This window comes from Octodon degus, unplaced genomic scaffold, assembly GCF_000260255.1.
Source record: "Octodon degus isolate 3935 unplaced genomic scaffold, OctDeg1.0 scaffold00098, whole genome shotgun sequence".
Classification (NCBI taxonomy): Eukaryota; Metazoa; Chordata; class Mammalia; order Rodentia; family Octodontidae; genus Octodon; species Octodon degus.
The window spans coordinates 8447172-8459130 of NW_004524674.1; the positions used below are offsets into that span (position 1 = coordinate 8447172).

The 11959-nt window shown below is 49.2% G+C and overlaps 1 pseudogene; it reads left to right on the forward strand.

Annotated features, from left to right (window-relative positions):
• The first annotated feature begins 7380 nt into the window (after window positions 1-7380).
• Window positions 7381-8176, forward strand: LOC101574809 (annotated as a pseudogene).
• The last annotated feature ends 3783 nt before the right edge of the window (window positions 8177-11959 follow it).

The following is an 11959-nucleotide window of genomic DNA, read 5'->3' on the forward strand; positions in this document are numbered from 1 at the left end:
GCCAGTCTTTTCAGTCATTCTTGATTCCAAAATGCTCTCTTTCCTCTTCCCGTCCTCCTGAGAGTCCAGACAAATGTGTGTGTTAGCACCCTCTGGCCACTGCTATGCTCCTCAGCCTCTTAAAAAAATCTTCTTAGCTCTCTGCTTTGGTTTCACTAATTTCTTTCTACTGAGCTTCTTTCAAATCCACAGCTCATTCCTTCTGCTATCGAGTTCGTTGTCAGTCTTCCCTTAACATATTTTTCTTTCAGATAACGACCCCTTAGAGGTAGAATTTCTATTTGATGCTATTTCAGAGTTTTGGTTTCCTTTTTTAATACTATTATCATCCTATCTGCCCTATCCATTTTTCCTGTCACTGGAAATTGTAAGCATTTATTGTATGATATGACGTTTTTAACAGAACTCCCCCAGATTCTGTGTTAATCATTAAGGAGCCTATTGAAATAATTTGGACAGGAGCTAAAGGTAGCTTGGATCAGGGCATTACAGTCAAAAATAAAAGGGGGGGGTGGCAAATAGTACAGTGGATTAAAGCACCTGCTTAAGCAGGTGCAGCAGCCGGGATTGCATCCCTGGCGTGCCATGCTGGTGTCGCACCTGGGGTGCCCTGAGATAGTGATTGAGACTGGACGTGGTGGTGCACACCCGTAACCCCAGCTCTTTGGGAGGCTGAGCACAGCCGGAGAATTACTATGAGTCCGATCTACTTAGTGAGAGCCTGAGACCCTGTAGACCCTTACTGAGAGAGAGAGAGAGAGAGAAGCACCTCTGAGGGAAACCCTTGGCCAAATGAAATGGGTGCTATGAGGAACAGTTAACTGATAATATGATCAGAACCCTTGAAAGAAACTTCCAGGGGCTTGCAGGCTAACTCAGTTGTTTAAGCACCTGCTGGGGCAAACCCCGTCAGGTGCAGGGGACCGCAGTTCAATCCCTAGTTCCCAATGCCTTACCAGACCTGCCCTGAAGGCAGCCTAAGCCAGCCAAAAAAAATTTAAAAAGAAAGAAACTTTCAACACCAAAAAGTACCAAGAACAGCAAGTGTCCAGAGATCTGTAAAAGTTGACTCATGAAGGAGTCCAGGACTAAAGCAAAGCCTCACGCTGCTGGACCATCCACACTAAGGGATCCATGCCAAGGCCGTCTTGCCTGACTTCCTCTCTCCACCAAGGAGGAAGCTGAGACATAGCAACCACCATGGACTCACCAAAGCCACTCAGCAAGTACCAAAGCTTGGACCTAAGCCTAGGCAAGCCACTCTGCATCTCCTTACCATGTCCCCATGAGATCTGGGACTGAGATAATGCCACAGAAGGGAAGAAAAGGAAACAGAATGACCATTCGCTGAGCCCCTACAGTAGATCTACCTCCTAGGAGTCACTTTGAATATATTTAACCTTTTACTTCTGCAAGGTAGGTGCTGATATATACTCTCATTCTCCATATGATGAAAGTGAAGTTCAAAAGGGCTAAGGACGTGCACTGGAAGTGAGGTGAGTGCAGCCTGATCTAAAACCTCAGCACAACCTCTGTTCTGCATGAGCTGGCCTCCTGCTGTGATGAATCCTAGCTAGTGCATGAACACAAAGCACCAGCATGTTTTAGATTACAGGTCTGTGTTCATCTAGGACACAGCCCTGCCCAGTGAACTGGGCCCAATTTCAAGACCAGCTCTTTCAACCCCACATCTCTGCAGAAAAAGGCTTCAGCTCCTTGCCATGGGTAAAAAAACTTTGTACAAAATACCAAAAGAGCCAAATATCTCAGCAGATTAAAGCACCTGCAAGCATGCACAGGGGTCGGGGGTTTGATCCCCGGGGTGCGCTGAGATGGCAGTTGAGACTGGGCATGGTGGCACGTGAGTGTAATCCCAGCACTTGGGAGGCTGTAAACAGGAGAATCACTACGAGTCCCATCTCGTAGTAAGACCCTGAACACCCTGTAGACCCTTCCCTAAAATAAAAATAAATAAAAATTTTTTTAAAAAACAAACAAAAGAAAATGGCTTTAAAAAGAGCACAACTAAAGCACAAGCCACCATCCTGGAACTTTGAGCCATGAGGAACCACAGAAGATTTGAAAAATGGAAGGATCGTCATAACGTGGGAGAGGTGGGCCCAATCAGCTACCACCATGGTTGATCTCCAGTGGGCACGTGGAACTGGGCCCCCTCAGGATGCATGGCCCTTATTCTTTCACTTTCTGCAGCAGCCTGCCAAAGCCTGGCTTCAAAGACCCTCTGCTTCTCTAGGGGCTGTGAGGAGCCCCAGGTCCTTGATGACCACAAGTTTTCCAGCACAACCCAAGAGAAACAGCCACTGAGCCACAGTAAGAGCCTGACCAGAGCACCCTGCCTGTCCCCCGAGGCCTCAGCTGCTATTCTCCTCCTGCTGAGATAACTTTAAATTTGAGTGACCATGAGGACCTAAAGTGAGGTACAGGTTAGGTGGCTAAGTACCCAAACCAGTTAAAAAGAAACCCTAACATTTCAGTACCTAAAATATTGTCCTTGGCCCTCCGATAACCAGCATCACAAGGAACTATTAGAATGCATTTTTAGAACCTGCTCCAGATATTCTGAACCCAAACCTGGAGTTTAACCTGCTCTGAATGTGCACTATAATTTAAGAATTACCAGCCTAAAGACCATGAAGATAGTGGTTGAGAGCAATAGTTTTCGATCAGTAAATGTTAGTTTGAGTCTCAGCTCTCCCACAGAAATCACTTCACCTCCCTGAAACTCAACTGTGCTTACCTGTACAATGGGAATATTCATAATACACTGTAATTCTCCAAGATCACTATACAGTGAGGAAATATGCCTCAGCACCTCCCACAAGACCTAGTCCAAAACAGGTACTTAAGAAATAGAAACCTAATGAGAATTGGTCACAGTAGGGGGGGTCCTGATGTTAAGTAAGCATTATCTTAGGTTTACAAGGTATGTTTCTGCTCTCACTGAGTCTAGGAAATACCAGCCACTGGTTTGTTATTTTCAGCCATCTGGATCACAAGGTTTCCTTGTTCACTGTATCAAAGGAAGAGGGGGACAGAAGCCACCGCGGGCTGCAGTCTGTAACCCTTAATGATCCAAGACAGCAAGTGCAACCAGGGAGAACAGGGCAAACTCGGCAACTTCAGGCAGATAAATAAAAGCGCGGTCATCAAGATCAGGCAAGGCTAAGACCGACAGGTGCTTGGGGAGTCAGGAAGCAGTCAGGAGGCTGCCAAAACCCCCTGGGAGATACAGCAGCACAGTAACAAGGAAAAACGGTGTGTTTTGCCAGAGATCCATAAGGAAGGGCTTTCAAAGGACTTCTTTTGGAAGTAGCCTCACTGTAATAATCAGGAAATTTTAAAATGCCAGTACATTTTCCCAAGATAATAATGGTGATCCCCGAGCCCGAGCCACATGCAAAGTGCTGTCCAGGCACATAGGACCCGGCTGTGGTCAGATGACTCCTCTAGTGTTTCACCATGGACACATGACTAGGGAAAGGGTATTTCACCTGTACAGTCACTCTAAGAAGTGGATTTATTATGTAAAATGAAAGTGTCATTTTGCAAGAGTGAGAGAAAATGCAGAAGTTAAACAACTTGTTCAAGATAATCCACTATGCTGACAGTATAGCTCAGCAGTGCAGCAGCTGCCTGGGAAGCATGAGGTTGTGATTTCAAATCCCATACCTAAAGAAATAAGCCACTAGACATGAAAGAGATATCTATCCTATTATGAAACACAGCTCAGTCTTTTGATAAAAATCATGTGTGCCACTTCTAGAAGTGCACGAGAATGAAGTCTGATAAACAACAGTGTTCATCACAACAGTCCTCACAGTAGTGAAATTGGAAGAGTCTAAATATCCTACAATAGAATGTTTAAATAAGCTATGAAGTAGAATTTTACACAATCACTGAATTAAGCACAAAATACAATATTGTACACATGTTACTTTTAAATTTTAGTGACAAAACAAAATGCTTATAACATAACATATATGAAAAAAGTTAAGAATATCTAATACATAGGATGTGTGGAGTATTTAAAATATTCATAGAGGGCCAAGGAGAGATAGCTCAGCAACGCAAGTTCCTGACTTCAATTCCCAGTACCAAAAAAAGTAACTAAAATAGTCACAGAAAAAGACAAACAGAGAGGCCGGCCAGAGCTCAGCGGATTAAATGCCTGCTTAGGCAGACACACAGACCAGGGTTTGATCCCTGGCGTGTCATACTGGCCCCACCTCTGGGACATGCTGAGACACAATTGAGACTGGGCGTTGTGGCACACGCCTGTAATCCCAATGCCTGGGAGGCTGAAAACAGGAGGATCACTACAAGTCCGATCTGTGTAGTGAGACCCTGTAGACCCTGTACTAAATACTTTAAAAACACACACACAAATAGATTATCTGGTGGGAGGGGGTATTGGAGGCATTTTTCCTGCTTCATACTATTTAATATTTCATAACTTTTTTATAATTGGAATTCATTAATACAGGAAGATAAACATTAATGTTTAAGATTATATGTTTTGAATACATTGCACACGCTCAGATGGACACACACGAGAGACAGGCGATTCCGACGCTCCCCCCAAAAGCCTCTCCCTGCCAGCAGGTGCCGCTTCAGAGCCGCTAAGCACCTCCGCTTCCATAACCGCCTCTGGGGCTCCCTGTGGGACCTCATGCAATGCTCATTGCCAGGTTTGCATCTTTAAAAGGAAGTGCTCAGCACACAGAATTCCAAGCGCATGGACACAAGATGCCCGAGGCATCCAGCAAAAAGCACCTCCTGCAGCAGCTGTGAGTTTCGCCTGAGTCAACAACTAGAACTCTAACACTGACCTCCAGGAAAGGGCCTTTCTTCCAGTGACCAGACCCGATGGATAACTGAGCTACAGAGCATGTGGAGAGAGCAACCGCTCCCACCAGAGAGCTGTGGCTGCCTTCTGCATGCTGGCAGAACTCAGGGCTCTCAGATCCGACTCCGCGATCTTCCAAGCCGGGAGTCTCGTGAAGAGGGGGAAGTAGGGGAGGAAAGGACGCCGTGCGTGCAGGCTTTCCTCTAGGTCTGTGGCATCATCGTGAATGTACACAGGGGAGGGGAGGCACTGTTCGCTTCCTATTTGGATGATAGACTTTCAGCTGTTGGAGGGCAGGACCCACCTTGGTTTTGCCCCGTCATCCGGCCAGATGCATGGCAAGTAGACACCACCACAAAACGCTCATGCACTGAGTGTAGTCATGAATGACATGTCCCTGGGTCATGGAAGGTCAGCTGTCCACCATAGGGCAGTGACAACCACGAAGAGGAAATGCAGCCACGTTGGCAGGTACCAGTTCCATGCCCGGTGACAGTGGGTCAGTAAGAGCTAAGGATCAGCAGCCCTGTCATTTTAGTTACTCTTTTTGATAGAGTAACTAAACTCTACCAAACTTGAGAGTAGCCAAACTATTCTTGCAAAGAAAATCTCACTCAAGGTTCCATTTCTGTAAAAGATTACAGACCTGTTTCCCTGGGAAGGGAAGTTGAGGAGTGGGGACCCTAGTAGCTTACCCACGCCCTTCTCCATCCTCTCCAGCCCCTCGAGCTGAGGCCTGCAAAGGGAGAAGAGACTTTCCACAGCCCCCCAGCACATGACATTAGTGTCCAACCAAAGGGGCCCAAGCTTCCTGTCCTCTGTGCAGTGTTTCGCAAACCTCTCTGCCGTCTCTGACTCTACCCACGTGTACAGTGCTGGATCCACAGCAAGAAACTCCTAGCCTGCAGCTGCCTGGGCTCCCCAGGGACTCGGGCATCTGAGCAATGATCAGAGAGGGACAGGACCAGCCCGGATAGTCTGTCCAAGGAAGGCCTTCACGCGGCAGGACTCACCCCTTTCTCCTTTCAGCCCTCAGTGCAGAAGCTGCCCCAGGAAGATTTTACAAGACAACTTGAACCGCTACCACCAGGGGGCGCTGGGCCTTCCAATGGGAGGCACTGAGCACTCTAGTGGGGGATGCCCACGCAGGTTTCCAGCTGCGCAGCTGCGGCGGTCTTCGCGAGGAAGAGCGCAGTGGACAGGAGTCATGAAGACTGATTCCAGAACTCCCAGCTGGAGGAGGAGACGTTGGAGCCGTCCTGTGTCACCTTGTATGTCCCTTCAGCTCCTGACGCAGCCAGGGCAGGAGGAGCTGCCGCCACATTAGAGAACGTGCACCTCGTGCTTTCCCCGTCCCTGGACTGGGAAATGACTCCCACAATGAGGTCTTACACTTTGAAATACTTCGTCCCACCTAACTAACCTAAATGAAGTGTTAGGCCTTTTGGGTATCGCTTCTTTAAAACTTTTCTTAGTAGAAGCTGGCAGGGCAGAATGGCTGCGTCCATTGGGTGGAGCTGGTGCGGGAGCCGAAGGTGCTCTAGTTCTCCTGCTTCCTTTCCTCACTTTCCCTTCCCTTCTCTCCTGTGTTCTACTCCACATTTGCAAACGTTGTGAAGCAATTTCACATCTATAGAAAAGTTGCAAGGCTGTTTAGCAGCTCAGCTAAAGTTTTCACCAGTTATTTACCTTTCCCCCACTGGCTCTATCATATTCCTGTCTCACCCTAGTATTTTCTCCTTACTCAGTGAGGAGAGTCATCATGTCCTTTTGCTCCTGATTATTTTGATATAGATTTGCTAAAAGTAAGGATATCAGTACAGTTAACAAAAACAGTAATTCCAGCATTGATACAATGCTATTTAAACCTCATCAATTAGCCCCAAAATGTCTCCTAGCTACTTTTGCCCAGTTGAGGACCTAATCCATGATCATGACTTGCATGTAGCTGTCAGGCTCCCTTAATCCAAAAACGCTGTAGTCTCCGCGTGGTGGTGCACACCTATAATCCCAGCACTGGGGAGGCAGAAATAGGAGGATCGCTACAAGTTTGAGCTATAGTGAGACTCTGTACAAAAAAAAAAAAAAAAAAAATTTAAAAAAAGAAAGAAAAAAATCCAAAAGTATTCTTTGTCTTTCTTGACTTTCATTTTTCTGAAGACAACAGGCGTATTGTTTATAAAACAGGACGTGGTGGAGGACTTCAAGGATAAATATGAAGATGAGATCAACAAGCATACAGAGATGGAGAATGAATCTGTCCTCATCAAGAAGAATGTGGATTGGGCTGGTGAGATGGCTCAGTGGTCTAAAGCACTACTTGGAACAAGCTTAGCAAAGCACAGGGACCGCGGTTCAATCCCCCAGCACCACATGCCAGCCAGCCCCGCCCCCTGGTGGGCTGAGCTGGCCACACACACACACACACACACACACACACACACACACAAATAAAAATTTTTTTTAAAAAGAAAATTTTTTTTTAAAAAGAGAAGGATGTGGATGAAGCTTACATGAACAAGGTGGAGCTCAAGTCATGCCTGGAAGGGCTGACTGATGAGATCAACTTCCTCAGGCAGCTATGGGAAGAGAAGATCCGTGAGCTGCAGTCTCAGATCTCGGACACGTCTGTGGTGCTGTCCATGGACAACAGCCGCTCCCTGGACCTGGATGGCATCATTGCTGAGGTCAAGACCCAGGACAAGGAGATCGCCAACCGCAGCGGGGCCGAGGCCGAGAGCATGTACCAGATCAAGTATGAAGAGTTGCAGACTCTGGCTGGGATGACCTCCACCGCACAAAGTCTGCGATCTCTGAGATGAACACAGCATCAACCACCTGCAGGTGGAGACTGAGGCCCTCAAAGGCCAGAGAGCATCCCTGGAGGCTGCCATCGCTGATGCCGAGCCGCGTGGGGAGATGGCCATTAAGGATGCCAGCACCAAGCTGGCCCAGCTGGAGGCTGCCCTGCAGAAGGCCAAGTAGGACATGGCCTGGCAGCTGTGCAAGTTCCAGGAACTCATGAACGTCAGGCTGGCTCTGGACATCGAGATTGCCACCTACCGCAAGCTGCTGGAGGGTGAGGAGAACAGGCTGGAGGCTGGGATACAGAAACTGAGCACCCACACGAAGACCACCAGTGGCTATTCAGGAATGGAGAGCTCACCTTATGGGGGCCTCCCAAGCTCTGGATTAGGGAGCCTCCAAAGCCCTGGCTTTACCCGCACCAAGTCTGCTGTGGTTGTGAAGAAGATCGAGACCCGCGATGGGAAGCTGGTGTCTGAGAGCTCTGATGCCCTGCCCAAGTGAGTGGGCCACAGCAGCCGCTCCAGCCCGCACCTCTCACGAGGCCGCCCCAGAGCCAGTGGGGAGACAGCTATACAAGGGAGCACTGGGAGCAAGAGACCCACCCGAGGCTCAGCTTAGCCCTCAGCCCATCCTTGGGGGGACATTACTGCCTGGGGTACCCCTTCTTGCCCGTGCCCTTCACCAAAACTCAATTCAATTGTTTTTTTCCCAAAATAAAGCCTGGGTTTGCCACCTGAAAAAAAAAAAAAAAAAAACAGCCCTCAGCCAGGGTTGATCTGAGGTTTCCTTCTGATAGATTCTAGATCTCCATTTGGGGCTGGAATGCCGCAGAAGCCATCCTGGTCCTCCTCAGCACACGGCACATGGAGACCTGTGACACAGCTCCATGCAGGTGACAGCAGAGACCATCTGATCCCCTGCCAGGCCACCTCACTTCTCCAGCTTGTTAATTTTTTTAATTATAAGAAACATTTTATGGTCTAATAATTTGTAAGCTTACACATTCTTTTGATTAGTTTGATGTTCTTTTGGGGGCATTAAACTGGGACTCTATTGCATTCCTTAATTTTCATGATACAAGTGCTTACGGAATGGATAAAATCCACAGACAGCGCCACACCCCTTTGTGCAAAACTGCCTGCACCCTATTCCCTGAGCCCTGTGAATGTGTGACTTTACATTGCCAAGGGGGTGAAGGCCACATGATCAAGGCTGCTAGGCAGTGACACAGAGAGCGGGGTCGTTACGGTCTAAGTAGGAAGCATTCCCGAGAGAGATGCACCCTTTCGGGGTGCTAACTCTGGGGGGAATCCACTGACGAGATCATAGCTAAATGCACTGCTAGGAGGCAGAGCATGGCTGGAGGGTGCAGGTCACAGCGTGTGACCCAGATGGCAGGTCCTTGTCTCTGGCCCCTTCCCCTCACGCCTCTTTTCCTGTTCCTCTGCTTCCCGACACCGTGGGCAGAGCAGCTCCTCCTGCCACGATGCTGCTTTGCACCTTAGAGCCAGACAACCGTGGACTGAGAGCTTTGCAGCCCTGAGCCAAGATAAAGCTTTCCCCCCTTAAGTTGTGTGTGTCCGGTATTTCTTTCATCCCTGCAACTGAAAGCTAACACCGAGACAATCCCCTGCCTGCGTAGGCTCAGCCTGGTGCCATGGGGAGAGACTGAAGCAGTCACTTTCGTCTCTATAAGTGAAATTTTATAACCTCCCCTTCCCATAACATCCTCTGATGACCAAGCCGGGCTGCCGAAACACAAAGCTGTCACAGCTTGACAAACTGCCTTTGTTCTCCTTCTGCTACGAGATGAGCCCCCTCGACCAGATGTGTGCAGAACCTGGAACCTGGAACCTGCCCTTTGTCCTTGGCTGAGTCCCTTAGTTTATCAGCTGAGCCGGTGCCCACCGAAAAAGAAATCCTCCTGCTTTCTACTTGGTCTCTCCTGTCCCTTCAGTCCTGGGACGAAACTTGTGTCCGGCTCTCAAGTACTATGGCAGCACAGAGACAAGCGAGCGCAGGAGCAGGGCGATGGCAGCCACAGGTAGGACACCAGCGTCCTCCTGCAGGAGATGGGGCTACCTGGCCACAGCCTGCTTGTAAAATGTCTTGATGGCCTCAACCTCGAGCCTTTCAAATGCCTTAGCCTCTTTCTATGTCACCTTGTCCAAAACATCTAACACACTCTGTGCCTATCTCCTCTGCTGCAAAATTAGTTTAGTCATGGTATGCACTTGTGGATAATGAAGCATTAGCCCCAAAGCCTACTCTTCTCTGCCATATCTGTTGGATGAAGTACACTTTCATTCCCCTGCACTCTGTCCTGTGTTGCTTGGTCAATAAGGACTTAGAGAAGCAGCATGTTTGTCCTGATGGGGCAACCTCTGTCTTGCCCCCAGAACCCTCCCGAGGACACAGCCTCACTGCCCCACTAATCCAAGAACAATGAAAGATGCACAAGGTAAACTAGACCAACCAACGTGACAGACATGGGGGACAGAGGGAAGGACCACTGAGGGGATCAGGACAGACCTTCCCTCCTTCTGACCTTTATGGTCCAGTCCAGGCTCCTCTGGCCCCCAACATTCCCTGGTTCCCAGCTCTGTGACATCACACAAAGCCTCCTGTCTACTCTCCCAGCTGCAGGTGAGTGAGACTAAGATCAGACCCAAGAGCCAGACATGAGGCACTCTGTCTACCAAAGGGACAGTACCTGGGTACCTGCTCATTCATCAGAAACAGACACAACCCCTCATGGCCCTAGTTCTTTCTCTTTCTGGACCCTGAGCTGTGCTGATGACCCCAGAGGGTTTCTCAGCCCAGAAACCCTCCTGCCTGACCTCGCTGACCTGGCGTGGTCTGTCAACCTGCTGTGGGACCTGAAGCTCACAGCCCCAGAGACAGCCCAAGGTCCTTTCTCCGGCTCCTGCTTCCATCTAGAGGAGGGCACTGGTAGTGCAAGACTCTCCTCACTTCCCTTGTCACCATCCAGAGTTACTACTGTGTGCGTGAAATTATGCTAAGCACTTTCCATCTTTCGTCACCCAATCCTCACAAGGATGTTCCTTTAGTGGAAGGGAGATGGCCCCACTAGACAAATAAGGTCAAGCCCAGAATAGGCCCTGAAGCACAGCTGCAAAGGGTGGTGAAGTGAGCCCCATGGAATCTAAGGGAAGAGAAGGGGAAGCCAAGATGTCTGGAACAGCTGGGGGTGAGGAGGAAGGGAGACAGCAGGGGACAGGCAACTTGAAGGTCACCTCATGAACTTTTTCAAGGAAGGCCTAAAAGGACTGGGTCTTATTCTGCATGACAAGGGAGGCCACTGGGAGGTTGTGGGCAGAGATGGCACAGTGTGATTTATATGTGTTATGGTTTGTGTCCAGTTGTCCCCCCAAAGCCTCAAGTAGTCATGGGGCAGGGACTTCTAGAGTTTGAGATTAACTCATAATCCACTGAGATTATAAGTATGAATGCTGCTGGGATTATGGGTGTGAGTACTTCCCCCAGCCTGGGGTGGATAGCCTGAATGCAACTTAAGGAAGACAGACTTCTTCCCTGCAGCCATTGTTGCTGCTGCTCCTCTATACTCTTGCTCTTTGCTGCTGCCATGAAAAGTTGCTCTCTGCCATGTGCCGCTCTGCCTTGGAGCCAGTCGAGTACGGACTGAAACCTGTGAGCTAAATAAACCTTTTCTTCCTTCATTTTGGGTGTCCGGTACTTGTCCCAACATGAGAAAAGAGTAACTGAGACAATACGCTTACGCAAGACCAGGAGGGTAAAGCAGAGAAGCGGCTGGGACCACTGCATGACCCACATGTGAGGTGATGGGGCGGGGAAGAGGCTGCAGAGGTGGGAAACTCTCGCCCAGGGACCAGCCAGGGAGCGGGCCTAGGGGGCTGCAACTGGCACATGACCGCCAGAGCGGCCTTTGGTCACAGGGAAAGGACAGCCAGAGTGGGAGGATGTTAGGGATGGCATGGCCATTTCTGACCTGGGGTCATCAGGGCTGGAGCGGTCCTTGAAGAGAGTGGCCCAACTACCTTTGCTGTATACCAGGACCCTAGGTCCAGAGCCAGCCTGGGCCAGCCCAAGGCCACCCAGCAAGGCGATGAGGGCCAGAACTAGAGCAACAAAGCAGAGCTTCATCATCAGTTTACATAGGGCTGGGCCTCACTGGGATAAGCAGCAGTCACCAAGGGGAGAGGATGGGAGATAGGAACGGGGACCTTCGCACACCTACACCACGGAGGTTTACGGTGAGACTTGCTTGTGAGCAAAGCCTAG